The sequence below is a fragment of the Natrix helvetica genome (genome assembly GCF_964273705.1).
Source record: "Natrix helvetica genome assembly, chromosome: 8".
Classification (NCBI taxonomy): Eukaryota; Metazoa; Chordata; class Lepidosauria; order Squamata; family Natricidae; genus Natrix; species Natrix helvetica.
The window spans coordinates 15,534,273-15,561,689 of NC_138559.1; the positions used below are offsets into that span (position 1 = coordinate 15,534,273).

The following is a 27,417-nucleotide window of genomic DNA, read 5'->3' on the forward strand; positions in this document are numbered from 1 at the left end:
TGCCAACTACTATTTTCAATTTCAGGGGAAAGTCCTTTGGAGCTAAGGACCATGGCAGAGTCCCATCCATTGCAGTATTTCATTATCAGCTTTTCATTATTCTTTGCAGAAAGACAGGTGGGAAGGAGGGGAGAATTAAAGATAGATTTATCAAACCTATGCTCTTAAATGTTATTTCTTGGAAATTTATGTCCAATTGAATGTAACAAGGACTCTGCTTTCATGAGCTAATAGAGCCAATTCTTCAGCTAGATGCCATTTTCAAGAAATGATGTGGAAATCTGTACAATTTCTTTTTGCAGTTCAGGAGGTCTCCTTTGTTATTTTTACATAACTTGTACATTTTCTTCTAGGCAAATACTCAGGGGCCCTTCGAATGTAATTGCTTAAATTGACAGGTTAACTTGACATTGTGAGTTATATCAGCATTCAAACCCAACCATCATACATCTATACCTCCTACTTATATATGTACAAGCTCCTATAACTGAATCAATGCACAGAAATCAAAGCTCAGTTTTCAGTGATAGTTTATAGACCAATAAAGGAGAATATTTATAGCTCCAGATTCAAATGAGGGGTCCTTGGTTATTTTCTTGCTGATGTTTCATTACCCAAACTGGGTAACATCATCAGTGCTGGTGATGTTACTTAGTTTGGGTAATGAAGCATCAACAAGAAAACAACCAGGCTCAGAGATCATCAAGGACCTCTTAGTTTATAGATCACACTTCATGATGATGGAACAAGAAGTGAAGCCTTTATCACCTAGTGGGCAGGGGATAAGCATTTTCATAAAAACAGTAGTATCTGCAATGAATAATTAAAAAAGACAAGGTGACAGTTATGACTACTGGGTCTAAGCCAGACCCTTACCCTTTTTTCATGTGTGTTGACATCACATGCATATATAAAGGGATAGGACTTCAATCCTATAACCATACATTAATGAAAAAAGAAGAATTGATAGCATGTAAAGAATGTGTGGGTACCAGCTTGTTTCAAAATCCACCTCTACATTTAATTTTTTTTTTACTCACACGTCTTTCTGTACTATATCCTACAAGTTAGGTAGTAATTAAATGCCTTGACATGACACTGAAGTCTAATGTGTTAATAAAAAAGTAATTGTACTTCCTTTGTTTCAGCAGGCTTCCCTTAATTACATAGCACTTATATTTCTTCTCTATGCTTATTCCCTCCCAACCAGGGCTCCTTTTAACTATCTGCTTATTTAATTAATATATATGAAATGTCCTGCTACATTATTAGACCTCATTGGAAATCTTTAAACCCAAGTTTACAACTTCTTACATATGTGTTGAAGGAAGGAGGACACCTTCCTTGACAGGTAGAACAATTAATCAGTGGAACAGCTTGCCTCCAGAAGTTGTGAATGCCCAAACTCTGGAAGTCTTTAAGAAGATGTTGGATAGCCATCTGTCTGAAACGGTAAAGGGTTTCCTGCCTAGGCAGGGGGTTGGACTAGAAGACCTCCAAGGTCCCTTCCAATGCTACTATTGTATTGTATTGTATTGACACAGTCTCTTGTGTACAATTTTCAGAGGAGACTGGCTGATGAAAATGAAAGGAATAGCATTGCTACCTTAGCATTAAGGAGAAGCAAGATAGTACAAAATGTTGAAAGTTAGTGTCCTTTCTTGTAATTTTGCCTTCTTACAGATGAATGCATTTTTTAAAAGGATGGAGGAATCCAATGTTGTATTCCAAAAGAGAAAGAAGGAAAATGCAGTCACTATCAGATAAGAATGGAGACATTTTTGCAGCAACACCATGCAAAACTTTGTGTTCTGTCCTCATTAAACGTTAGTCCGTGTGCAGCTCGACATGCAGCTAAAACCACCTATCCTCCAATAAAACACACTGTGTGCATAGATCTGAATGCTTTATTGAAAGAACAGGATTTGGTGAAGCTGGGGAAAATAGGGATACACAAAGTGAGAACCAAATACAAGATACAGTATTGAGTTACTGCTGAACGTAACAATTAATAAATGCAAACAATTTAAATCTCATCATCGATGCTCTGTATGGAGGTGTGGGTTTGTCCTTGGATGACCATGTGCCATAGATTAAGATGAATTATTCTTTGTGCTTCTGCCTTCTCTAAATGCTAACGGAAATGGAGTCTAGCTTCCAAGGATGCACTTGTTTTGAGAGTGCAGGCTGATGGGTAAAGGGGTGGGGTCAGCTTCAAACAGTATACTTGGCATTTGTCTCTCCGGCCACTAGATGTGGCTGGAGAACAACAACAGTATATAAAAACTATACGTTGGGCCATGACACTTTGAAAGACTGACTTGAGCTGAAGAAGGTTCAAAGCACACCTTAATAGTAACTCCTTCAACTGAATCTTTGAATGGATTCAATGCATAGGATTTAATGAGGAGGCCTCTGAATTTGAAAGCAATTTGGAGATATGACAGATTTTTTGGCTTTTCAGAGTCTCCGTCACTATTACAGCTTTCATTCAATATATGGACAAAGATGAGGAGGGAAGTAAGTGTTATCATCGGTTCTGTACATTAATAGCTTTTTGAAACAAGAGGCCTTGGGAAGAGCTCTACAGAATATATAGGTTTCCACATTATCTTTGCCCACCTCCTTTGGTAACAATTTGGTATGCCTAACATTAAGTAATATATTTTTCTATCTCACAAGTTTCTTTCAACACTAAACATACTGTCAGGTGTGCCTCCATTCAAAACCCAAGAAAGGAAACCTTCAACTCTATGTTTATAGAGAAGAGATACTTTTACTGAGTTTGAAATCATAGCAATGAAAGAAAAGCAAGGTCTGAGGCTAAAGGGGCGAAAGTTACATATTGAAAGTATCCCCAAATCTGTTTCCCCCCCCCCCCCAAGGACCCAGGCTGTCATGTGGGATGCATCTTCAGGTCTTTCCACCCATCTGGTATGCCAGGATGGTTGCCCTTGACTGGGTATAAACAAGTCTATTCAGCTGCGCAGTAGATGATATGAGCGAACCCATCTTTTTGTTCACAGGCATGCCTCCCTCAACAACCAAGAAAGAAAACTCCTAACTCCATTGTTTGTGGAATTAAAATACTTTTACCGGTTTTGAAAAGATAGCAGCGAAAGTAAAGCAAGATCTGAGCCAGAAAGGCACGAACAAATACATATCAACTGATAACCCAGCCCCCTACCTCCAACGACCCCACCCCAGTGTCCAATCTGCAACTCCCTTAGGTGTCAGGTGGGGTGCATCTCCAAAAGACATCATCAGGTTGGTATGCAGGACAGTTGGTCTTGACCAAGTCCAAACACCGGCCACCAGCATGCGCAGAAGATGGTGAGAAGAAAACTCCCCTTTCCATTCACTCCTGTACCATTTATTCCCATCCCAAACACCATGGCCCCACCCTCCCCGTTTCTTATGGCAGCCGATAGTAAGTAAGCGAAGCAGAGGCTGACACACAGGCCATCTCCTCCAGCTCAACCACAGTTCTAAGAACCCCTTTTAGATATAGGGACACTCCACCCTATATCTGAGCATTTAATTTAATTTTGCAATTTTCTTCATTAAATTAGAGCTCTCTTCTTCCGTGGTATGGACTCTTTTTGAGTACTTCCTCTCTAATAGCACTTGTCTGAGTCCTTTTTCATGTGCATAAATTAACCAAATGGCTTTAACTAATCACTCAACAAATTTAGTGGCCATGATTATGTTAAAGTTAATTTTCCCCAAGCCAGCCATCATTGATTTACCAGCTGTTGCTGTTGTTTCTTCAGGTACTTTAAATAAAAACAGACACTCTTGATTGCCAGTAGATATGATGAAGGGAAGTGAATCAACATTCTAGCTCATTCATTAATCATATTTTTCTGGAGCAATACCTCTCTGAATCTGATGGACAATGACAACATGCAGAGGAAAGCAATCCAATGGAATTGCTTTTCATTTTGTTTCTCCCTCCACCCCCCTAGTAATTCTGATTATCCTGCTGTGTAGACTGGCTGTTCAGAGACTGGGAAGGTCATTAATATTCCTTAACCACTACTGAAAAAGGTATATTAAACCAGCAGTGACTAAAGAAATTGTGTAATTATGAAGTGGAACATGCTCTGTTGCACCACTAAAGTTAATGAAAAACAAAATATGATTTGTGTGTGTGTGTGTGTGTGTATTCGTAGATTTTCACGGGTGTAGGTATGCTGGTTTTGTTCTATTCGGGTCTTTTCCCGTGTAAGGTTGAGATTGTCTTTGCAACGTTTCAGCAGGATCTCACCTGCCATCTTCAAGCATGGGCTTAGATGGCAGGTGAGATCCTGCTGAAACGTTGCAAAGACAATCTCAACCTTACACAGGAAAAGACCCGAATACAACAAAACCAGCATATATATATATACACATACATACATACATACAAACATACATACATACATACATATAGTGTGTGTGTGTGTGGAGAGAGGGAGAGATAGAATGAATATAGAAAGTGATTTCCTTTTCATCTAGCTATATCTGTCTTAAGGATACAGAATTTGTTAGGATACTGAACAAGATTTTCAAGATGACCAAACAGCTGATCTTGGTTTCTCGTTTGTGGATTTATTCTGCTCAAATTTAGTTCTTTAGATGTTTTGATTTTGAAATTTGCCATTATAATTTTTATACATTTGTTGGATATAATAAATTAATGTTTATAACTGATTGGCTATTTATCTCTGGTTTGGGCCCCGTTTCTCTCCACTTTCTGCCCTCCCACACTCAAATTCATGATTTCAGCAGCTCTCAATTTATGGGATGAGATTTCCATCTGAGAAGTGCCTGCAGGTATGGTTCACGGTTGTAGGGGGCCAAAGTGTACAGTTTATTGATATCGCTGTTCCTGAAGATGCCAGAATTGAAGAAGAACAACTAGAAAAAATCATAAAATATTGCGACTTGGCCATCGAAACTACACGGCTATGGATGAAGCATGTAACAGTGATACCCATTGTCATTGGGGCACTTGGCACTATGTCCAAGAATTTGACAAGATACATCAACAAATTGCAGCTTCCAGTCACTTGTATTCGTAATGCATTTTTGAATGTTCAGTTGGCTGAGTTTCATGTTTAATGAATAAAGTATAATAATAATAATAATAATAATAATAATGATGATGATGATGAAGAAGAAGAAGAAGAAGAAGAAGAAGAAGAAGAAGAAGAAGAAGAAGAAGAAGAAGAAGAAGAAGAAGAAGAAGAAGAAGAAGAAGAAGAAGAAGAAGAAGAAGAAGAAGAAGAAGAAGAAGAAGAAGAAGGAATTGAAGATAAACAGCAAGAAGAAATCACAAAGTACCGGGACTTGCAAATTGAAGTTGAGCGACTGTGGAAAAAGAAATTGTTTGTTGTCCCGATTGTAATTGGAGCCCTTGGAGCAATACCTAAAGGGCTACCTCGCTATTTGGAAATTCTAAATTTATCAGACTTGAATATTCTGATTCTACAAAAAACCACCCTACTTGGAACAGCTTATATCTTCGACGTTACCTTAACAGTTCCTAGGTCCTTGGTTAGGACTCGAGCTGTTCGGCTACCAATCAGTCCCAAAGGCTATGAATCTCACCAAAGAGTAACATAATAATAATAATAATAATAATAATAATAATAATAATAATAATAATAATAATAATAATAATAATAATAACAACAACAACAACAACAACAACAGTAACAATAATAATAACAACAGTAATAACAATAATACCAACAACAACAACAACAACAGTAGTAGTAGTAGTAGTAGTAGTAGTAGTAGTAGTAGTAGTAGTAGTAGTAGTTTAATTCATATTTATTGGTGTTCCCTAGCATATTATGTGAAAATTGCAATTATAAGTTCTGTAAAGTATGGTGAAGGATTTAAAAGATTGCTAGACTGAGATGCAAGCTGTGATTCAGAATTCCGCAACCAATGATTTTATTTTTTAGGAGTAATACATATTTAAGAGATGACACTGATTGATAGTACAAGCTCAGGTTTAAACACTGAGAAGTTTAAGCATGAAGAGTCTTACCATCTGGAAATGCTTTTTCTGAAATAAGTCTGTTCATATATCTGACTTGCGCTATCTGCTGTATCATGTATCTGACATCAATTGGCTTAATTGTTAACACTCACACAAGCTGTAAAGGGACACTCCCCTACTCTGCTGAAAAGGCTAACAGCTTGTCAAAGAGCCAAATATTCTCTGATTCATCCATCAAGTTTCATGTCAAGGAAAAGAAACAAATCCAAGAGACTCCTGCAAGATTATGATTTCAAAAGTGCCAGACCAGGCAATGCTGCAGAGAATGGGATACATGATCTCTATGTATAGAATGAGCTCTCTCTCATACACACATACAAAATCCTAGATCTTAAATAGAGTACGGGATAGAGAAGATATGTAGGGTCATCTGTGATGCTTGAAACGGGGGCTTCATGGGACCAAAAATATAGTGGTAGATTCATAAATGTCTATTAATGTTGTTTTCAAGTTCTACATCTATGTAGTCTTTCTAGCTAACAGGTAGGCTGAAAATCTGATACTTGAGCCCTTTTAAATTCTCTTGTCTTGCTGCATTCCAAATTCCTGTATTGTCTTATTCTAAAAACTTAACAGCTTGGATATCATTTATTCCTTTGGTTTGGTCTTTCAAATTTCTGTTACATTCTGAAACTAGTTGTTGTCTTATACTAAAGTCAGAAATATTGGTAAGTTCAAGTACTATGGTTGATATCCAGTGGTCATTTTAATTCTATTATTGTCGTTGTTGTTATATACATTGACTGGTACTAATGATTGATATCAACGAAGTACCTTCTTAAAATATATGATGTTCCAAGGAGCACAGTTTTTTGAGGCTCTGCTGGTGTTATTGCAGGAAGCTGCAATTTTCTTGATGTATTTTATAAAACTCTTGGACACCGATGACAATGAGTATCACTGTTACATGTTTCATCCATAACCGTGTAGTTTCGATAGCCAGGTTCTTTTTCTTCGACTCTGGCATCTCCTAGTACAGCGATATCAAGAAACTGTACGCTTTGGCCCTCTGCAACCATGATATTTGGCGTGCTGTGTTCCAAATGACGATCCGTTTATTTTCGAAAGTCCCACAAGATCTTCACTTTCTCATTTTCGATAACTTTTTCCCCTTTGTGTTCCTATGACTTTCTGGATACAGGTAAATCATTTTTTTTTTTTTACATAATGACCAGTGGATTAACTTAGCAACTCGGTCATGTCTAGCTTTGTAAGCAGTTTGTGCAATTTTGTTGCACTCAGAATATTAAATGTGAAACAGTTACAACTTTGTTGTTGCAAAGTCGGCAGTTTGGATTGTCAGTGGATGTTTGTATCTTCGCTTTCATGGCATCAGTTTGTAGTGCTTGTTCTTGAGCAGCCGTTTCTTTCTTGATGTTTCCTATCTTAAGCCATGTCCATATCAAGTTGTCATCACATTTTCCTGCAACGTTTTTAAGTGCTGTCCATGCAAAGCTTTGGTTTTCCATCTATTTAATCTGTCATCCAGTTGTTTTTCCTTATATTCTGCCTTTGTTTCAGTTACTTTTATACTGTTCTCTGTTTTCATAACCTGCAGCAATTTTTCTGTACTTTGGTTCACATAATCATTCAAACTTCATTTTTCTTCTTCTATAGTTTGATGGATTTGCAATAATCCTCTGCCTCCTATTTTTCTTGGCAGATACAACCCGTCGATGTCACTTTGTGGATGTAAAGTGTTGTACATATTCAAAAGTTTGCGCATTTTCCGGTCCAGGTTCAGTCCAAGAAACTGATATGGGGGTGGGATTTGTAAAGCAGAGGTTTGTGTTTCACTTTTATACATGATAATTAAACTGAGTTGCGAACCGACTGAAAATGACAACAGAAGGATAACTAAACATGGGTTAAAATATATGAAACATGGATATATATAGAACTTTTAAGATGATGAATAAAGTAAGATGTTTACTGCTTGTCATTTTACATAATAGATTATGGGAATTGTAATGAACATTGAACAGTGAAGTTTGTCATTTATAGACAATGTAAGGGTAATCTAATCCAAGATATGGAAAAATGGAGAGGGAGCATGGAATGTAACTACAATGGAAAATTGCTGAGACTTAAAGACAGAATCACAAATTGGGGGCCCCTAAGGATGTATAATTATATCAAGAGAATGATGAGAATAGCTGGAATTGTAACCAAGTCTACATCTCAACCAAAATTAGGCTGTTTTTTTTTAAAGTACTATGAATATATATGTATACTTTTTTGTTCTATTTTTTTTTTAAGAAAGGAGGAGAATATATGTTAAAATTAAATATGTATATCGAAAAGGAACTATCAATACCATCAACATAAAATTGAGCTTGCTCAGAAGCTGAAATACACCAAGTAAATGAGATGAAGATTGGGAAGAAAAGGAGAGAGGTAAGGGAAGAAGAGAGGAATAAGAAAGAGGGCAAGGAGGGGAAGAGGAGGAGAGAAATGAGGAGTGGAAAGGGGGGAGAGGAGAAGGAGAGAGGAAGAATGAGCAGAGTAGGGAATGATGACAGAGGGAAGAAAGGAGGTAGGGAGGGGGAGGAGAGAGGGAGAAGAAAGTGATGGATAAGGATAAATATGGTGTATGGAGAGCAGAAGAGCTAATAATTGTGTTTCGGGAGCTGATGGTAAGATGAATTGATGTAAACATTTAATAATACAAAACAATGCTGGCTATGTAATAGTATACATGTGATTATATGTTATGAAAATGAAAAAAAAATACTAAAAAAAAAACCCAAGCAAATCAGAACTCTGAGATAGAATCATTCTCAAAGACATGATACATCATATCAGCACAGCTTCAAAGGAAAACTCTAAATCTATGTTGTACAATACAATACAATACAATAGCAGAGTTGGAAGGGACCTTGGAGGTCTTCTAGTCCAACCCACTGCCTAGGCAGGAAACCCTGTACCGTTTCAGACAAATGGCTATCCAACATCTTCTTAAAGACTTCCAGTGTTGGGGCATTCACAACTTCTGGAGGCAACTTCTGTTCCACTGATTAATTGTTCTAACTGTCAGGAAATTTCTCCTCAGTTCTAAGTTTTTTCTCTCCTTGATTAGTTTCCACCCGTTGCTTCTTGTTCTACCCTCAGGTTCTACCCTCGTGTCTAGTAAGGCATTCAAACCTCCTTCTCCCCTTCCCTCACTGTGTGGCAACCGAAGAGCAGAAAAATGGCTACTGTCAGGTTTGGTTCGAAGTTGACAGGCCCTGAAAAAAAGTGATTTATGATCATTTTTCATATTTACAACTGTTGCAGTATCCCCATGGTTATGTGATCAAAATTCAGATGCTTGAAAATTGGTTCATATTTATGACGGTCGCAGTGTCCCAGGGTCACGTGATCCCCTTCTGACAAGCAAAGTCAATGGGGAAGCCAGATTCACTTAACAACTGTGTTACTAACTTAACAACTGCAGTGACTCACTTAACAAAGGTGGCAAGAAAAGTCATCAAATGGAGCAAAACACGCTTAATAACTTTCTCACTTAACAACATAAATGTTGGGCTCAATTGTGGGTTGTGGCTGAGGATTACCTATAACCAGTTTTAGCCAAAGTTAGGATGTGATAAATGAAGATTGTCTAATTCTTTAAGTGGATTTAGGACATTCCAGAATCACAGCTACTGTAACTGTACCTATCAACAGAGTCCTAATATTTTAAAAGCCTCTTTTACCATTTCTTTACAAGCCTTAAGTAACACAATCTCTTAGCTGTTCGCTTTCTTAGGAACGAAACAGTGTTTCTTGGAATCCAGATTTTTTTTTCTGACAATGAAGAATCAGGTTCATTCGGATTCTTCCTGAGAAGCAAAACTAGTGACGAAAGCCAAATGAAGCAAAACTGTGTTGGCTTTAAAAACAGTAATATAAGAGGCTGCATCACAGTATCTTGCTACTGGGCTTTTAATTCTACTTCTAAATGTCAGGTATCTTCTCTAGCTAAACAAAAGAAACCCTTCAGGAATGCTTCAAATCACTTGTATAAGTCCTCTTTAAGGAGGAGACACGATATTTCAGACATTATGGTCAGGAGTTATCCAAATCCTTCTCCTAGGGTTATAAGATCACAAGCAAAGAAGGATACTAAAATGCTTCCCTTAAGGGGAATGCCAAATGGCATAACTGCTTATAACTGCATTTATAAATGTGCCCCTTACATCAACAGATATATAAAACATTCCTTAAATATTTACAGGTCCATTTATCATGGAGTTTATAGACTCTGTTTTCATAATGATTCAATAAATATAAACTAGAGAGAAAGAGAAAGCCCCACTGCCAGAATCCCAGGGGCAGAAATAACATTACAATGCTAATATGGTCTTTTAGAGACTGTTAGGTCTGTTAGAGACTGCAATAATCCAGATTACCATACATAACTGTCTCCCAGAAACTAATTTGACTTTTATTGTGCTGCTAAATAAAATTATTACATGAGCTATAGATTATTGAGCCCTGTGGCAACATAAGATAGCACAATACTAAGTTGATTTTTTTTAAAGGAAAAAAAACTTTTTAAAAATCTCATTTGCATGTTTTGTGGAACCAGTTTGCATTTGGGATAAATAAAGAATGATCTACCATTTAAGCAGATGATTTTCACTCATTTTGTGATGGAATCAGGGAGCCTATAAATGTATAAGTAAATAAATATGAATGATCCAAGCAAGAAGGAATCATCTTGACAATACAATACCCAAAATGATGTGCTGTTGCCAGCATTTTTCTGTAAAAGGCAGAATATGGGAACTATTGTGAATCTAGTCACAGTCACCAAGAAGAGTTGTGTTCACCATGGAGATCAAACTTTGAGACTACATGGAAGCTAATGTGCATAAAATTCTAATGGAAAGACAATACAAATCTCCATGTCCATGTGTTAATGTGAACATCAGATACAATGTTGGGTTAGAACGTATTACCGCTATTTATGAATAAATGTATTTGTAATATGTGAATAATGTTTGTGATAATACTCTGTCAAAAAAGCAGACTATTTCCCCCATGGATCTTTCACTCTATATCCAAGCTAGATCGTGTCTTTCCTAGCCACAAAAGGTTCTGGTCTACCAACAGAGTCTGGAAGTATAGGAGGTCAGGCCAGAGCACAGGACCCTCTGTTAGGGAAAGGAGAGAGTGTGTGAAAATGGAATGAAAAAGTGAATGAGAAAGTTGAACTTTGGACAATCAGCTGAGAAGTTACTGAGCAAAGCCTGGAACTTTAGGAAACTTGCAGGAGGTGTTGGAACTTGTCTTACAGGGGGCAGTAGGTCCTCCCAGATTGGTTTTTCCCCTGTCAATCCAAAAACCATTGGCTTGGGTTCCCTTTGAGGGGAGTGCCCGTATTCTGTAAGGGAACCAGAGTCTCCCCCAGATGTTTGTTTGTCTGCAAACTGATAGGCTTGGTGACCCGGCTAAGTCAAAGTGAACTCCACATCAGAAAGAGGACAAGACAATTAGCTGGGGTGCGTGGCGACGGCAACATATATAAGGCTGGGATAAGCGGGTGGGATGAGCAGCATTGATGGGCAGGCAGGGTGAGCGAACATCAGGTGGGTCGGGTGAGCGAGTGGTGTCTGGGCGGGCGGTGCAAGTGAGTGGTGACTGGGTGACCAGGACGGGGAAAGGGCCAGCTAAAGGTTGCTACCAGTTTGGTGAACCAGGTCAAATTTCCCCCACTGATTCGCCTGAACCGGTGCGAATCGACTGAATACAACTTCTGGGAGGGAGGAAATCATCCATGCGATCACTTCACTCTCCCAACAGGCAGCCCAGGTCACCACAAGAGGTCAAACCAGACATCAGAATGATCCAAGGGGGAATCAAATGACAGCAGCACTGAAGTCTCCAGCTGACCAGTGGTTTAAAGAAAACTGGGGCATCCTGATCCTAAGAGATGGTCTCCAGTTCTCTTTTAAGAAGAGACTGGATAGCCATCTGTCTGGAATGATATAAGGTCTCCTTCTTGAGCAGAGGATTGGACTAGAAGACCTCCAAGATCCCTTCCAACTCTATTATTCTATTAAATCATCATCTTGATTCAGTTCTATTTAGTATTCTCTACCCTGCAGTAGTTGCAGAGTTGGTTGAAGAAATCAGACACTGCCGCAAAAATTCAGATTGGCCTGATGTACAAACTTAAAATAAATTGTTTTAGCAGCCACAGTCTTTCCGTCCTTATTTTTTTTCCTCCAATTCATGTTCATATTCTATGAATTACCTATTTAGGAAGAGAATTATGTAATCATATCCATAGGAGTCAGCTGGATTTTTCCAAATGCAGAAAAGTATTTCATATCACTATTTCTGCCAGCACAGCTTTGCTTGAATATTATTGCATCCATAAATTCAAAAGCATTTGGCCATCATAATGATTACAATAGCCAGAGAACACAACAGTGTGTGGAAAAAAAAAAGATCAGACAGAGTCTGATTGGTAAATCCACATTGTATATACTGTAAATGCGTAAAACCGTGGTTTTATATTTTCTTAAGGTGAATGAACTTTGGGACAAAGTGGAGGACTGATTGTGTTTGGAGAAGAGGGAAGAAGGCTTCCTTTCATACAGCAGCTATTTTGTCTCTCTAACATTATTCTTAGAAGCGGTTTCCTAAAGGGTAACAATTCTCACAAGATCAAAAAGTAACAGCCTGAAAGCATACCAAGCTGGACCAAGCTAGAAAGTGCCCTCTTTGCCCAAAAGAGTGTGAGCAATCCATTAGTTTCCATGGTCTAAACAAGAAAATGCAAGGATGTCCCAAAGATGCTTTTTCAAGTGGCAACTAGACTTTCTTTGTTTTTTTCCTTGAAGATGTTTTGCTTCTCATCCAAGAAACTTCTTCAGTTCTGACTGAATGGTGGGGAATGGAATATTTCTTGCAATCATCTGGTCATTAGTACTCTTTCGGACAACTACTGAGTTGCCTTTTCAAAAAGTACCTGTGGGGCAACCAGGATCTGGATGACTGAGAATCTCCATAGACAAGATGCAAGGATATAATCATTGATACACTCTAACTAATCTGGCACAGATCTACCTGGCTCATTTTCATAAACGTGATAAGCCTTCCTTATCAGACGCATAGCTAGACTTACAACCATTTGTTTAGTAACCATTCAAAGATACAACGGCACTGAAAAAAAGTGACTTATGTTAATTTTTCACATATACAACCATTGTAGCATCCCCCTGATCATATGATCAAAATTTGGATGCTTGGCAACGCCCGCTTCATTCTCTTCATTCTCATTCTCTATGATCAAAATTTGGATGCTTGGCAACGCCCCACTTTGTTCTCTATGTTCTCAAAGAGAACAAAGTGGGGATGGTGCACCCAGAGCTACCCTTTGGTTGGACTAGAAGGCCTCCAAGGTCCCTTCCAACTCTATTATTGTATTGTATTGTATTGTATTGTATTGTATTGTATTGTATTGTATTGTATTGCATTGCATTGCATTGCACTGCATTGTATTGTTGTATTGTATTGTATTGTATTGTATTGTATTGTATTGTATTATTGTATTGTATTGTATTGTATTGTATTGTATTGTATTGTATTGTATTGTATTGTATTGTATTGTAAGCAGGGGGACATCTGAGTCCCTGGCGGCGTAGTGTGTTACTGAAGGTAGCCTTTGTTACATCGGTCCCAGCTCTCTGCAGGTCATTCACTAGGTTCCCCCATGTGGTCCTGGGATTTTTGCTCACCGTTCTTGTGATCTTGTGATAATTTCTTCTCAACAGCCGAGGATCTATTCCACTTGGAGCTCCAAGGACCTCTTCCACTTGAGAGGGGCGACTGCAATGCCGGCAACTTCGGGGGGGGGGCTTCCCTCAGTGGTTTGTTTTCTTACCTCTAGGCAGCTACGCTGGCTTTGTCCTTAAAGGCTGCTGCTCCACACCTTTTGATCATTCTCAGGCATGGAGAAAAGTGACCCTATGAAGACAGGCTTTTTTTCCCACCCAGCCACTGGTGCAGGTGCCAAAAAGACCTCTGGTCACTGCCACCATCTTCACGCATATGCAGCTTTCTTCTCACTGGCTGGAGGACTTTTTGGTGCCCTGTGGCTAGTGGCAGGGCGGAAAAGAAGCCTCCGATCCTCCGGCATTCAAATAGGCAGCTGAGAGGCTTCTTTGCCAGCAAGCTGCTTCCCAGCTCGGTCAGCTTGCCGTCCGGGTGGGCAAGCGAGCGGCAGACCAGGGGACTGGTTCGGGGGCGTGGCCAGCCTGCCAGTACGACTGGTTCAGAGAGACAGCCCTGATTTTTACTACCATTCTACTGAACCAGTCCAAACCAGTAGGAACCCACCTCTGGAAGGAAGAAATGGTACAAAGAGAGCCTGCTGAAATTCCTTTGCATGGCATACCATCCATTGCCAGCAAATCCACACAATTGTTTTAATAAATGGCCTATGTTAATGCCATTTCAAGCAATGTTAGAACTCAGCTACTGAACAGTAAAACTTCTAGAGTTAATTGGTTATTTGAAAGTCACTCCTCTTGACCCTAGTGGGACTTGCTTTCAAATAAACTTTTATTGGATCAGATTGTACAGATTATGTGATTCAGCATTAAATTTTGCAAGAGTATGATGAGAATGCTCTCTTTCCCTTCTAAATATTGTATTACTTCTCATCTTAATGCTTCATTACTGATGAAGCAATAAATGACTATTGTCTTCTGGGAGTACAAATATTGCATTGTTTCTTTTCTTCTTCTTTTGTCCTTCTCAGATCCTGAAAAAAGAATCATTACTATTTAATGGAAGCCTATTTCTAAATTTTCAGCACAGAGGAACTTTTTCAGTTGTTGCATGACTGTGTTATCACCAAATGACAATAGCTGATTGGATTCTGTAAAATGAAGTAGATGAAAACACTATTTAAATGGACTTTTTTTTGTTTCTCTCAGTATTTGTGGTTGTCCAATGGTTTTCAAATAAAGATGGGCAAACTATTCTGCTTTCAGTGTGTAATTTTGTTATATGTTCTCAGTCATATCTATGTCGTTCATGTTCTGTGATTTTCTTTAAAAAATCCAAAAAACAAACTTTTAAAATTCTACACAAGTCCTTTCTAAAATGTATGTATTTAACAGCTCTTTCCCCAAATGTATAGCTATATGCAATGAAAATGTTGGAGTAGTTCACAGTCTGAAGGTGAATTCTCTTCTCCTGTGTATATTTATCTGGGAATTTGTTTCACCTCAAACTGTGGAGATGTTTTGATTGGTTTATTTTTTGCATCTTTACTTACATATCTTCTAAAAATAGGTCAACTGGAATTAGAATAAGCACTTTTTTCATTTTGTTTTTGCTTTATTCCCTTATCTTCCATGGAATTTAGGCAATTAAGTTGCTTTATATTCCTAAGAGGGCTGTCAGGGAAACAATATTAAAATCTGATTTACAGAGAAAGAGTCTATAAAGTGAGGGAGAAGCGCCTGAAGTTTCACATGTTTTTTTAAATGAGTCTTTGCAAAGTTTAATTTTACTCCTGGTGCTATCAGAAAAGAGACATTCTGAGTTCTGCCATTTTGTTTTCCATCAAAATATGCAATTTTAATATTTACTATCATTGTAATTCCAAAGTTCCCAGTAATTGTCCTTATGTACAGAGTGGAACATGACAAGCATAAGTTGACGTATATAAAAGCCTCTGTTTTGTTTAACTGTTTCTTCATTAAGAAGCAATTTATTTGTAGAACTTATTGCTGTTTGGTGGGTGATGTATACCCAATCTGTAGGGATGGGGAGGTAGCCAATTTGATTATTTAAAAAAAAAACTTTCAGAAGATGAAAAGTTAGGAAGTAGAGCAGACTAATAGGAGCCGAGGCTTAGAGGTACAATCACAGTTGGCAAAGTGAACTAAGCAAACCCAAGAAGCAATAATATTATCCCATAATTCCCATAACCAGGAGGAACTGGAGTCCAGCACATCTTGATGACAGTGGGGGAACGCAAGGCAATTTAAGCAAAACTTTACTATGAGTTTCTGCTTTCGAGTAGACTTGCCTGTGTTTTAACACAGCAGGTGTGGCCCAATCTTTAAACCCCTATTAGGAAATGTGTATAACCCTGTCAGTAAAATGACACTGTGTGAAGCCTGGATCTACAGCCAACACAAAACATCCAAAACTGTTCATGGTTTTACTTGGTCACCTTGCTTTTTTTTACATTTTGAAAATTCCATCGAAAGTTTCATCAATAGAAAACAACATTTTCAGTATGGAAAACAGCAATGCCAGTTAATTCAAAGTATGCACAAAGCCCCCCAAATGCTCATGTTTTTTTTAAATAGTGACCATCCAAGCAAGGATATGCAACACTGAAGTAAAAGAACAAACGTGCATTGATTGTGGTTATATCAAAACGTATATAACCGCTAATGGTGGATTAATTTCTAATCACTTAGATGATGAAAAAGCTAATGATTATTGTTCTGAATGAAATTTACATGCCACCTGATTCCCAATTCTAGGCAGTTTGCTATAGATTACATAAGAATCAATCGGTAGGATAAATAAGCTTTCCCTTGGATGATTCTTGCTTTTATCAGTTGGTAGAGGAAGGGAGGGAACATAAATGAGCACAAAACTTTTGGCTAGAGAAGATTTGAGGATTAAGGTGAAACAAAGAACTGCTATCTGGGCAATAGGAAGAAGCTAAGTCTTTTCAACACCTCAATTTCCTTCTTAAAAACCCACATAATTCATTTGACAAATCCACAATTAACTATCATAAAGATAAATAAGCTACTCTTTCAAACTGCTATCAACAGTTTAACAGCATTACGGCTGATAATATACTTGTGAAGTGGGTGAAATAAACATGACTGGTATTTGGGGATAAGTATAAGGAATTCAACTTCTGGTAATGAATGCTCATTCAGCTTGTGCTTTGTAACCTTGTTTCTTTGTAACCTAGGCAGAGGCTACTATTTGAGTTCACATTCAAAGAATGTGGTCACACTAACTTTATTATCACTTTGAATGTATGCTAATTGGCATACATTAAAATGAAATTTCATTGCATACAGCTGTCAAAGTTCACCACCTCTAATATACACTACATAAACATGACAAAATAAATAAATAAATACAACATTATGCATATATCCACATATATTATGTCACAGAGAAACAACACTGTCTAGTTCAGATGTATATGTACACGTATAAGGTGAGACAAATGAATCTTGTAAGTTTACCAGAGGGGAACAAAGCTGTTATAGACTTTGGTAGTCCTGCTAGAAACAGACCATAAAGTGGGTGTGTGGAGCCTCTAACAATATTTTGAGCACTAAGTACATAGCGCTTATAAATAGTATTCTGAAGAATAGGAAGTAAAATTCCCATAACATTATCTGCTGTCCTTATCACTCTCTATATGGACTTCCTATCTGAGGCACTGCTGCCATGAAACCAAACAGTGATGCAGTTTGTTAAAATACTTGTGCCTCTGGAGGGGAGGAGCTGACGTCGCAATGACATGACGTGCAGTCTTGGAGCTCCAAGATCGCAGTCTATATATCTGCTGCTGGACGGTCCTTTTGGACCTAAACCGTCCTGTAGAGATGGTGATAGAGGAGAGCACATCCTGTTAATCTCAAGGACACCGCAAAGTCCATGATTGATCAAGGAAAAGCTCTTTTTTCCAATGACAGAAATCCAGCCTTTGAAGCTGCTGAAGTTGGGACAGCTCCGGAATGGAAGGAAAGTGGAAAGAAAAAGTGTGTTGAATTGGTGAGGAAATTTTATTATTAGAAAAGAGATTACCCCATGGACTGTTTTTCTTTCCATTTAAGAATTTAAGGGGGGGGGGAACGAACAAAAATGGCCTGTTTTTCATGGAAATGGACCCTTTTTTGTCAAAACAATTGCATTCATAGCCGTATGGAGGCTTATAGAGTGTTACTGGGGGCTGGAGGGCAAAAAACGGGCCTTTTTGGCTCATTTCTGCCCTCCCCAGCCCCCAGGATCTCTCTGAGAGCCTCCATAAGGCTATGCACAGCCATTTTGGTGAAAGGGACGGGGCTTCAGGAGGCAAAAAATGCTATATTCGATGTGTAAGATGGACCCAGATTTTCAGCCTCTTTTTTGAGAGAAAACTATGCATCTTATACTCTGAAAAATACGGTGTGGGGGGTGGATGTGTGTGTGTGTGTGTGTGTGTATCTCCTACAGAATGTTCTTTGTATGCAAAATGTATCTGTATGCAGAATGATCACTTCATTTTGTTTATTGATTTGGCCATTTGTATATTGTTTAATCAAATGTGCAGAGTTAAAATGTAGAAGCATAAAAGTCAATGAAGGAGAAGAGGAGAAGGAGGAAGTCTCCAGTATTTTTTGGAGGAGCAGAAGGAAATCTTCAACATTTTCTGAAGGTAAATCTAGATGAGCCACTCTCAATAATGAATCAAGTGAGCATTGATAGACAAAAGAAGGAATCTCCTTAAAGTATATGGATCAAAGCAGGGCACTTGTTCCTCAACAAATTTTAACGATAATGCTGTTTCAGTTCAACATTTCACTTTAAAACAGCATTGCTAATGTCCAAACCCTCATTGAATTGTTGAAGCATCACACAACAATAATATTAATGTGATTTCTACTTCCTTTGAGGATTAGAACTTCTGGGATAGGTCACAGAACTGACCATGAACCAGATAAGGACACACCTGTTTATAAGAAAGTACAATTTTCTAAGAATCTAAGATAGGTTGAAGAAGAAAGTTTATTCCAGAAGGACTTCATATAATAAGATTGAAGATATCATTTAACTTTTCATTAATGTTTCAGAAAAGATTATAACTATACCAGATGTAAAAAGGAACAGCAGCTTGATAATGACATTGACTGATTTAAAAATGAAAAAAAGCAAAGTAAAGTAATTAAAAGGATTGTGAAACACTTTATGATGGCAAAATGAACTTTTAGTTGTATGCAGTGATCTAATTGTTTAACAACTATTTTTATTTGAAAATAAAATAGATGTTTATCTAAAGAAGAAGTTGATTTCTTTACCTTTGTTTTATATATAGTAAATGGTTATTCTCTTTGCAGTTCATACAGTGAGATTTCATGAAATGCAGTTCAGGAAGTGAGATTTTTCTGACACTGTAAAGGAAGCCATTCATATTTATTGGCCTAGTTATTCTTATTTTAATGGAGATTTCCAGACATATTGTCAGGCCTGTAGTTATGTTCCTTTTAGGATCTTTGGCCTGCCACACTTTTTATTAATTTCTTATGCTGTTTCATTAGTGTAGTAGTTGGGAGGGGGGAATAGAAAGGAGTAGGATTGTGGAATGTATTGTTATGGTTCTTTTTAGAAGCTCAAGGTTGTCTTTTGTCTCCGTACCTCGACACCTGACCGGAAGCAGAGGGGTGTACATGCCAGCGTGGAAGATGAAGATTGGACCATGTGATGAATTATGGGGTGTGGGGATAGATAATGAACTTTCAACTGAGTGAACCCACAGGATGTACATTAGAGTTGAAATTTCATAGCACAATGCCAACATGTCTCTCTTATTAAATTGGAGTTTTAAGGATAACTTTGCTTTGGACAATGATTTAATTCTGCATGATATTTGGAACGCTGACACATGTGAAGGAAGGAATAAGGGACAAAGGTTACAGTTTAACAGCATTGCTCCCAGACAAACATATATTTCTGCCCTTCTCCTTTTAGAAGTTAACCACCCAAAATCCCCCAGAGAGAACATGATGGATGGAGTTATTAGTCAGCTTTCCAATCAGCAGATTCTGAATGGGTTTGAACAACCTTTCTGCCTTTTTCTTTCTTTCTCCCACTGAACACAAGTTTTAATTCATTCAGTTAATCAGGGTATGTTTGTTAAATATTCTGAAGTTGTAAATCACTGAGTAAGTGTTAAATGTTGTAAATTGCTGTCATGCCATCCTGGCTGACTAACACATTAGAGTTCCAAGTTGTTCCTATTCCTTCTGCTACCCAGCGTACACACTCACAAAGACACAGACACACATTTTATTTTCATGCCTTAAAAAAAAAATGCAGTAATTTACTTTATGGCGGCAGATACTCCTGGTTTCTCGGGAGATATAAAATGGCATTCTAATTGTTCTCTTTTTATTCCAGGGCTGTCATGCATGAATCACCAGACCCACACTTGTAGAGTTCAATAAAGCTACTTTATTGTTCTATGCCTATTCTACAAGAATCTCCCCAGACTGGCAGCTTTCACTTGGGAAAGACTAGATAAGACTCAAAGACATTCCGGAAGGGGTGGTGGTCAAATCTTGCCCTCTTGTGTTTACATAATGATTCCAGACTAATTCCCTACTTGAGTCCCTCCTCCCAACTGGGACAGTTGCTCTCCAACAAGGATCTTAAAAAAATAAACAATCAGTATGCAAAGTCAATGATTAGAAGACTATGAAAATGCATTCATTTTCACAAAGAATGTTTTTTTCTCCTCCAATGGTTGATGTTACATATTCTAGAGAATTCATCCATTTGAATAATATTGTAAGTTTTTCTAAGAATATTGCCACTTTCTATCTTGGAAGACCAAGATTTTTTATATGGTGGTTACTCTCCACCCACTCCCACTATCTGAGCAGTCCCAAAGTATGGGCTAGAAAGAGCTTTTGCTGGTCTATAGTCCTAAGTGGCCTAACTTAGAGTGTGTTTGTTGAGAAACTAATATAAGGAGTTATATTAGGAGACACTTATTTAAGGGTCGGGTGGCTCAGTGGCTAAGACGCTGAGCTTGTCGATCAGAAAGGTCAGCAGTTCGGCCTTTCAAATCCCAAGTGCCGTGTAATGAAGTGAGCTCCCACTACTTGTCCCAGCTTATGCCAACCTAGCAGTTCAAAAGTATGTAAAATGCAAGTAGAAAAATAGGGACCACCTTTGGTGGGAAGGTAGCAGCATTCCGTGTGCCTTCAACATTTAGTCATGCCGGGCACATGACCACAGAGACCTCTTCAGACAGTGCTGGCTCTCCTATTTTGAAACGGAGATGAACACCGCCCCCTAGAATCAGGAACAACTAACACATGTGTGAGGGGAACCTTTACCTTTACCTATTTAAGGGACTGCTTCCCTCTTTCTTAAGTTAGAAGGAGAGCCAATCCTTACACTTTCACTCTCTCTCCCTTTCTCTCTTTCTGTCTCTCTCTCCCTCTCTCTTTCTCTCTCTCTCTCTCTTTCTTTCTTTCTCTCTCCCTCTCTCTTTCTCTCTCCCCCTCTTTCTCTCCCTCCCTCTTTCGTTCTATTTCTTTCTCTCTCTCCCCCACTCATTTTTGTCTCTCTCTTTCTCTCTCTCCTTCTCCCTCCCTCTCTTTCTCCCTCTCCTCACTCTTTCTCTTTCTCTCTCTTTCTCTTTTTCTCTTTCTATCTCTTTCTTTCTATCTCTCTCCCTTTCTCTCTTTCTCCCTCTTTTCTTCTCTCTCTCCCTCTCTCTTTCTGTCTCTCCACCTCTCTTTCCCTCTCCCCATCTCTTTCTCTATCTCTTTCTCTCTCCCTCTCTTTCTTTCTCTCTCTCACTCCCTCCTTCTCTCTTTCTCTATCTCTTTCTCTCCCCCCTCTCTTTCTGTCTCTCTTTCTTTTTCTTTCTCTCTCTCCCTCTTTCTTTCTCTCTCACTTTCTATCTCTCTTTCTTTCTCTCTTTCTCTCTCTCTGTCTCTATCTATCTTTCCCTCTTTTTCTATCCTCTGGAGGTGGGGACAGTGAAAAACAGACTGGTTTTGCCCATTTTTGGGCTCTTTTAACCCCTCCCCCCACTTCCAGAAGCATTCTGCAGACCAAAACCAGGCAAAAACAGCTTGTTTTTTGGCCAAAAAATGGGCCATTTTCACCCGTTTTGGGCCTCCTTTCCTCCCATCTCCAAAAACATTCTGCAGACCAAAACCAGGTAAAAATGGCTTATTTTTTTGCCTGTTTTGTGGTCTCCTTTTACCCCCACCACCTCCAGAAGCATTCTGCAGACCAAAATATTTGGCCTTACCTTTCAGTTCCAGCCTGCAGATCTCTTGGGAGGTAAGTCCTGCGCTTGGTGGTGGGTGAGGTGATGTGGGCAGGGCAACCTCACAGTCCTGTGTGGGCCGTATTAATATCTTTGGCGGGCTGCATGCAGCCCATAGTTTGAGGACCCATGTGCTAAGTGCCCCAAGAGTTCTACTTTCTTGAGAAGACCAGTGAGGTGGGTCCTTAGATAGATGGATGAATGGATAATAGCAGGAAGTGAAAATCATGAAGTAATATTTTGGTGTTGTATCTAATACAAATGCAGCTAAACTAATTTGTTTAACAAAAGCAGTTTTGACTATGAGAATTCTAGCATTCCTAAGGCAGATCTTCCTTTCATGTGGTACAAATTGTCAGCTTACCTAAAATGCTTGGCAGTAAATTCTTGGCACCAAAGTGTGAAATGTAATTTGCTGTTGCCTCTATTATTAATATCATTTAACATAATTGAATCAGACATTCCAAACTTAAACAGAATTTATGCAGCTTAACATGAGCTAAAACTAAAAGGGAGCTCAAACATCTCAACATTTTAGATGATTAAATATATGGAAAGAAATGTATATGTTGAGAGAAAGTGCCCACAGAAATCTATATATAATTATGGTTAATCTTATACTATTATTTATTGAAACAATTCTGGCTCATCTCAACATTTCACATAGTGTTTTGTTTAATCTATATAGACTATAGAGCCTATATAATGTAGATAATATTCTATGATAGTAGAACATATTGTGTATCATTTATCTGTAAATAATTTGTAAATGCTTAATGTTTATACAGTTCAGAATAATTAACATCATTATTATACTGGAGTCTTTATAATAATCATTAAATTAGGCCAATTTTAATTTACATATAGCATGGGAAATGAGTCTAAAAAGGAATTACATGCTTAAATTAAACTAAGCAGTCCAAAACATTGGGAATTTCTGAACTGAGAATTTTATGAATTGTAACCAGGAATGGGATGTCATCAGAGTTTATATAGTATGTCTCTCAATACAAATCACAGGTTTGTCCCAAAGGTGCTTTTTCAAAAGGCAACTGGACTTTGTTTTTCCTTAAAGACGTTTCGCTTCTCATCCAATAAATTTCTTCAATTCTTGGATTAGAAGCAAAAATGTCTTCAAGAAAAAAACAAAGAATGTTCGGTTGCCTCTTGAAAAAGCACCTTTGGGACAATCATAACTTAGATAACTGAGAATCTCGATAGACAAATGATAGAGTTCTATCATCAAACTCACGTTGGACATTGAGAATAGTGATGAAATCAGCCTCCCCAGTCCAGCCATCTGAAAAATTCTACACTCTGCCCTTCTGTCTCCAAATGTCTCCTGGTTCTTATTCATTCAGCTTAAAGTGTGTGTGAGAGAGAGAGGGGGGGGAGAGAGAGGATAATCTCCATATTCCTTATACTGAGATTATGAAAACACATACTTCTTAACATTAACCTGTGTAATATAAAGCCACAGGTGTTTATCTATTTCTCTCAGCTCTCCTGCCTGATATATTGATGTGGTTGGTAACTCAGTGCAGTAGTTCTCCCAACCAAACTTCTTTAGATAGATGTATAGGGTATAGGGTTTATACAGTATAGGGTTTCCTGCCTAGGCAGGGGGTTGGACTAGAAAACCTCCAAGGTCCATTCCAACTCTGCTATTGTATTGTATTGTATTGTATTGTATTGTATTGTATTGTATTGTATTGTATTGTATTGTATTGTATTGTATTGTTTTGTTTTGTTTTGTTTTGTTTTGTATGTGTTGGGGAAGGTGCCAGGGTTCCAAGGTTTCACCCCAGGGGTGAAATTCAACAGGTTTTGACAGGTTCTGGAGAACTAGGGAAATTTTGAGTAATTCGGAGAACAGGCAAATACCACCTCTGGCTGGCCCCAGAGTGGGGTGGGAATGGAGATTTTGCCCTTCCCCTGCCATGCCCACCAAGCCACGCCCACAGAACCAGTACTAATTTTTTTGAATTTCACCACTCTAACACCCCCAACGAAAGAAGACTCCAAGGCTTGAGTTTCCTCAAAGTTCCATTTTATTAGAGATGTCATATGGGCACATCTGGGAAAACCCGGATCTGAAAGCTTCCAGGTTTTCCCCACCCAAGTGAAAGTTCACGTCCCTGCCCAGCACCCATATGTCCATCACATGGTCCAATCAGGCACCATCCCAACTGGAGATGCTTCCCAGTCACACCACTCTAGGTGCAGGGCAAGATGTCCTTGACTCTCTGAGAAAGGAATGTTATTTAGACTATATATCTCCCATATCCACATAATCCCCCCTTCTATTTTCCCACAGCAGAAAATGTGGCAGGCTGAAGATCCAATGTAAAAGATGGCTTCCAGGCCTGATGGCTTCCAAACTGGGTGCTTTAGAAACAAATTTGAAATTCTCCCTTCTTTTTTAAATATCACTTCATCTTTGGAGCATCTCTTCATTGCAATTTTTTTGTTTCTGTGCTGAATTTCCTTCTGAAGAAACCTTGCAATGAAACCTACGAGTGGATTGTCTAAACCAATGCTGTTTGTTCAGACAGGCAGGGTTTCTCTTTGAGGTGTCACAGAGGTCTTTTCCAAAGCTGTGAAAGGAGATTCTTTTAAGTTAACCTTTCTGCATTCAAAGCATGCACTCCATCACCTAGCTTCTGTTCTTCCTTTCCTTGTTGATTGAACAACAGCAAGTCTAATGGCAGTATTTGAATTTCAAAAGAAATCTTTTCAGGGGAATCTTCCTCTGCAAGGGCTACATCGTTATTTCTTCAATCAGGTTTCATAATGAGAAAGGAATCCATAGTCCCCGATGAGACCCTGGTTTGTGCAATTAAATGCTTGCATCTGGCTGTTCTAAAGAACTTGGTCTCTTCTTCTCCTCTGACTTTTTGTTGTTGTTTATTTTAAAGGGCACAAGCTAAATTTTGCATACTTGCATTTTTGGGATATACTACCCTGTTTCCCCGAAAATAAACACAGTATTAAGTGTGTGTTCTGGATATCAAGTGAAAAGTGAAAGCTGGCTCTGAATACAACTTGATTCAAGACTATTGCAAGTGATCAGCAAGAAGGCACGCAACATGGGGAACATAATCTAGGCCAGGGTCTCCAAACTTGGCAATTTTAAAACTTATGGACTTCACCAGCCAGGGTGGCACACTGATTAGAATGCAGTAATGCAGGCTAATTCTGCTGATTGCCAGCCATTCGATTCTCACTGTCTCAAGGTTGACTCAGCCTTCCATCCTTTCAAGGTCAGTAAAATGAGGACCCAGATTGTTGTGGACAATAGGCTAATTGTGTAAACTGCTTAGAGAGAGCTGTAAAGCACTGTGAAGCAGTACTTCAATTCAATCTATCATTGCAGTCATAGAGCAGAACACATATTTTAAAAAAATGCAATAAATATACAATTAAAAATTCTGGAATAAAATAATAAATAACTTTGAATTGAATTGATTGGATTTCACTGTGAAGCAGTGTGTATATATATATATATATATATATATATATATATGTATGTATGTATGTATGTATGTATGTATGTATGTATGTATGTATATATTTGTGTTGTATTTGTACTGATAAATAAATAAGTACAAATACAACACAAATATAAAAAGGCAACAGTAAAAATAAAAATATGGTTTTCTGCCTGCATGGTCTTCTGCGATAAGCCGAAGGACAGAAAGAGGGAGTAGTGACCTTCCTCCCATATTTAGTCATACCAGGGGTTGTAACACAAATGCATTTATATATATATAAATATAAGTGCTGTTGTTCATAAAGTTGTCAACTTTGGAGACCCCCTTGTATAAACGATTGCATATCCCACCCATGAGGCCTCAGCTGTGGACTACCCTTTCCAATGGACCAAGTACTGAAGGGTCCCCATTTGCACCTGAGAATCTAACACTTGGCCTATTTCATAATGGATGTCCCCATCCATTATTATGGGTCTGGGCTGGTATGGGGTCAAGGGTCTACTGCTGTGGAAGACCGGATGGACCTTCCCCAGTCCAAGCAGCAGTGTGGACTCCTCCCCCCCCACTCTCCAGTGGCCTGCACCGCCTTCTAACACAGCCATCTCTGGGGGTTTGCCCACATGGGATGCACCCCCCTCCGCCATTCCCATGTCAGTCTCCTTCACTGGTTCTTCAGCTATCCCACCAGTTGACACCAATGTGCAGCCTCCTCCAGAATCAGCAAGCCGCCCCAACCAACAGCTGATTCCGAACAAACTAATAAACAGTTGACTCTGCAAAACCAATGAGAATCAACATGCAGCAGCCAACGATCATGTAATCCCTACGAGCAGGTTGGAAGCAGCTAGCAGCCTGGAATGCAAAAGAAAGAGGGTGAGGAATGCTGGCTACCTGTCACAGTCCCAAACCAAGCCAGCAAAAGAAGAGGCAACATTGTGAGCAGAATGGGTCTCAGCTTGATATCAAGCTGAGAACTGGAGTCTCGGCTTGATATGTGGTGAACAATACAAATAAAAGGGTTTCTAGCCAGCATTAATGACTTCTGCTAGCCAGCTGGCTAAACAGACTCAGAACGCCTTGCCCTCCAGTTCCCATTTGTGACTGGCTGACTCCAGCAAGTACTCTTCAGGGCTGGGTGGCTTCTGAACTGACCGCAGCTGGCTTGTCATCCTGGCACCTCTTCCATCATGAGTCCCATCACCTGACACCTATCTGGGGCCCTCATGCAACCCCTCCTCCTACACGTGGGGCAACTCCGAAGTTGATTAGCGTGCTGTCTCAGATGTTGACAATTTAATAATTCAATGACAAATTCTAAGGGAACATATGATTCTATTTTCTTTTACATATTTTTTCATCTTGTTTTTAGACAAATAAGAGCTTCATATTGGTGCACAACTAATATATACTCTATTTTTATTTACACATTGAGACAATTACGAACAAGAATATGTAATGCAAGAGATTATTTTTATAATCTAATATTGTACGTGTGTGAATGAGAGAGAGAGAGAACTGATTGGATGCTCAAGGGGCATAGCTTCATTTAAACATGAGAAAACAATTAGAGTTCTCTCCCTTTCTTCTATTTGTTTATTCATGTTTAAATGAAGCTATCCACCTGAAATCTTTGGAGGCAGAGGGAGTTAAAATTCAGATGAACGAGATTCAGAGATTGGTAATTTTCTCTATTGAGTTTTCTGTCCTTCAATTTGCAGAATGTGCCCCAAGAGCCTGATAAAATGAGCTGTGATGAATGAGTCCTACAGAGAATATAGAGACAAATTAAAAAAAAAAACTGTAGACAAGAGGACCTTAATCATACTTGA

At 38.7% G+C, this 27,417-nt stretch overlaps 1 protein-coding gene and 1 long non-coding RNA gene across 3 annotated transcripts in view; one reads left to right on the forward strand and one right to left on the reverse strand.

The window, feature by feature from the left end:
• Positions 1 to 27,417, reverse strand: part of UNC5D (unc-5 netrin receptor D) — a 440,995-nt gene that overhangs the window by 337,864 nt on the left and 75,714 nt on the right. The gene's annotated exons all lie outside the window — the stretch shown is intronic.
• Positions 592 to 27,417, forward strand: part of LOC309395966 — a 478,400-nt gene continuing 451,574 nt past the window's right edge. Inside the window, exon 1 of the long non-coding RNA XR_014176012.1 lies at positions 592 to 641. This is a non-coding gene — a long non-coding RNA (uncharacterized lncRNA). The remainder of the gene's footprint in view (positions 642 to 27,417) is intronic.